This window comes from Volvox carteri (genome assembly GCF_000143455.1).
Source record: "Volvox carteri f. nagariensis unplaced genomic scaffold VOLCAscaffold_69, whole genome shotgun sequence".
Lineage (NCBI taxonomy): Eukaryota > Viridiplantae > Chlorophyta > Chlorophyceae > Chlamydomonadales > Volvocaceae > Volvox > Volvox carteri.
In genome coordinates this window covers 567,962-571,603 of record NW_003307612.1, presented here as the reverse complement: position 1 = coordinate 571,603, position 3,642 = coordinate 567,962, and positions in this window count along the sequence as shown.

The window sequence follows — 3,642 nt, the reverse complement described above, 5'->3', positions numbered from 1 at the left end:
AGGGAGGGCAAGGGAGGGCAAGGGAGGGCAAGGGAGGACAAGGGAGGGCAAGGGAGGGCAAGGGAGGGCAAGGGAGGGCAAGGGAGGGCAAGGGAGGGCAAGGGAGGGCAAGGGAGGGCAAGGGAGGGCAAGGGAGGACAAGGGAGGGCAAGGGAGGGCAAGGGAGGGCAGAGGAGGGCAGAGGAGGAAAGTGGAGAGCAAGAGACGGCAGAGGAGGAAAGTGGAGAGCAAGGGGCGGCAGAGGAGGGCATGAGAGGCCAAGGGAGGGCAAGGTATGGCAGAGGAGGACAGAGGAGAGCAAGGGATGGCAGAGGAGAGCAAGAGAGGTCAAGGGGGGCAAGGGTTGGCTGAGGAGAGCAGGAAATGGCAAGGGAGGCTACAATGTTGTGGACTCATAGGCCAGCAGTTGCTTAGTTGCTTGGTTGTGTATGCAGCAGGCATGAAAGTTGGGTTTGCATGCAATACGTCGGGTTGTATGTGGTGGAGCAGGTCACTGGATATGAAGGGAGGATCTTGAATTTGAACATTAACATGTTTTCTTCTATCTTAAGCTCAGGGCCTACTTTAGGTGCAGCACGTTGTGTTTCAGTAACGAGAGAGAGGATGCAGATAATTCAACCTTGTGGGCCTGCTGGTGGCTGTAAGTAGGTATTGGCGTTGAACTGCTTTTCAAATGCAGTAGTGCTTCGTATGCTAAACTGTGAAGCACATGGATACCTTACGCCATGTAAGTAGTGCCATTCGTTTCATGCCTAAATCCACTGCAGCAGTAGTGCTTTTGGAACAGCAGCCTGGATTTTCATCCAGTCAATTAGTGCCTTGCTAATAAGCGAGGTAATATGCATGATTGATGATATTGCTTGAAACGTATGGTTTGCCAAATATTAGGCAAAAGGCAGGACATTTCGTTACAAACCGTTCAAGAATGTTTGTTCTAAACGACATTATCCATCAACAACGTGAGACAGAGCTAAAATACAGTCTGAAAACATCTGACAAGCCTTAACAACGGCTAACAGCACCAATTCCTGTTCTACTTCTTCAACATGGTTGTTAACAGCCAGATCCACCTGCCGCCAGCCCAAACATCGTCTGACAGCCCCATCACTGTTAGAGAATCTGTTAGGCTAACATTCCCTAACAGGCACGCCTGTTAGCCGCTGTTAGACCCCCTATGAGTTGGTAGGGTAAATGGTATTGGTTCTTGTCTCATCACATATAATTGAGCCAATAACCATTATCATGCGTTATGGACAAACCAAGGGACCGACCGACTGACTGACTCAGGGCAAAAAGAGGCCAGATGCGGGACTTAGCGATGGGTTGCACTGAAACACAATGTGTGAGTAGGTGTTGTGTATCTAAAATGTACGCACCTACCCATACATAGATGGGATACCCATGTATGTGTGCCTAGTAGAGCTATATATCTGAACATTTTACGATTTGTGAGCGCCTATATAGCTTAGTGGTAGAGCGTTCCCTTCGTAAGGGAAAGGTCTTGAGTTCAATCCTCAATGTGGGCATTTTATGTGTTGCTGGGATGTTTGTATGGCTGCAATCGCAGTCTTCTACTGAAGCACATGTACATGTCTTTACGATTTCATAGGACATCAAGGGAAAAGGTCCTGCGTAAAGTCCTGCACACAGCAGGAAAACAAGGGAGGATCGTCCGCCTTCAGTCTGTATCACTGCCAATGGAAAGCATCTATAAAACGTAACTAGCACTATTCCGTTCTGACATGAATGAGCTTTATTGGTTGATACAGACATATAGCAGTTTCGTCGTTAATGTTTGCGAGCTCCTGTACATGGCTCCGATAGCCTGCTGGATGCCTATGCATGGCTCCGATAGCCTGCTGGATGCCTATGCATGCATGCACATATAGGCAGGCGGCTGGCAGAGGTTAAGGCCTGACTTCTGCTCCCAGTCGACCCAGTCGACCCGGGTTCAAATCCGCCTGCCGGCTCCTCGGGTGTTTGAGGAGTGATGTAATGGGAGGTGGCCCCCCATCCTATGGACGGTGTAGGACGTGATAATATCAACTTGCGAGCTGACCAGGAACTAAGTTGATGCGCCGTTGATCCGCTAGATTTGGTTGGATGCTGGTGGTGAGTTGCCGAACCCAACGAATACATTCTGAAGTCGGATGGGGTGACGGATTAGGGTGCCCCTCTAGCAGGGGAGAGCAGGGACTGCCCCGGGAAAGGGGGCCGCTGGCGAAGTTAACCACCCTGTAACAACATACATACACACATGCATGCATGCATGCATAGGCATGAAGAAATGTAGACCAGCAGGCGATTCATATGCATATGTCGAGTAATAAGTACGAAGGTGGGCATCACATCCTAAAGCACCTGCCTGTACATGGGGATGTACATGTGCCACATGGGTAGGTTCAAGGCCTAGGTGGGCGTCTCATTTAATCGGCTGTGTAATTGGTTGGCTAGAGTTATGTAGGATTTCTGGATGGGGTAGCTATAGCTATGCATGCTAGCCGACGATGTTATTGTGTAGTATGCTACATTTCCCTCCAAATATTTTAACGATTATTAATAACAACACCTGTTAATTCCGTTGACGATTCGACTCAAGTTCCGTACATGTACATGTCACACAATATCATGACACGGACATATCGGATGTTCGTAGCGACACCTAACAGGCTGGGGCCCCGGGCCCCATCGACAGTATCCTAGTACAGTACGACAGGACCGTAGTAGAGATTCGTCCGGCAGGTAGGCCAAGATATAAGCTACCCGGGCGGGGTGCTCTGGCCAGCTTCAGTATCACGACTACTTGGTGTTCGGAGTCCAAGACTCTGCTGCCACCGTCTTAGTTGCTTCGATCTTGTCTATGTAAGCTAGTGCCTGTCGCTGGGTTGGACTCCTTCCCGCCTCAGCAAGGCCCCTAAGCTCCACGCTTCCGCAAGGTCAGTCGTGCCACCAGGCGAGCATCTGCCACGTGCTGCAATCTACTAGATCTGTAAGGATACAGATAGATGCTGCTATATGCCCTGCCTATGAGTTAGTAGCTGGATGGGCCAAGTGCGGCAGGGTAGGATTTTAATGTAGATAGAGCAGTAACCTCCGATGTTTGCACAACATGGATGTGGGGGGTTTATTCGCATCACAAATCATTCATGCGCACAAAACCTCTGTATACATGCATAGCGTTCCTTACATTCTTCTGCCCTAGTTTCAGGGGCCGGTGACGCCAGGGTGACAAGATATGAGTCTCATGCGTGCGTTTTCATGTGTGTGTATGTACGGCTTGCGTTGTTGTGGTATGTTTGTGTCGTACAACAATGGCATGTTTGGGAGTTTGGTCTAGTGGTATGATTCTCGCTTAGGGTGCGAGAGGTTGTGGGTTCAATTCCCGCAACTCCCCGGCACACGCGCACGACAGCTTCCTCCTCAGCGACGAAACGAAGGGTCTCTAGCTCAGTGGTAGAGCAGCTGACTGCAGATCAGCAGGTCTCCGGTTCGATCACGGAGGGGCCCTGGTATTGACCCTCCTTGACTCAAGAGTGTCTGTCAGAAGCGTGCAGAAATCCTCTTGCAGCGAAGCAGAAGTAGGTTTTTCACCCCAACCTGATGTATCCTGCGCAGACCGCAGGGGCGGTTTCTATCACCCCT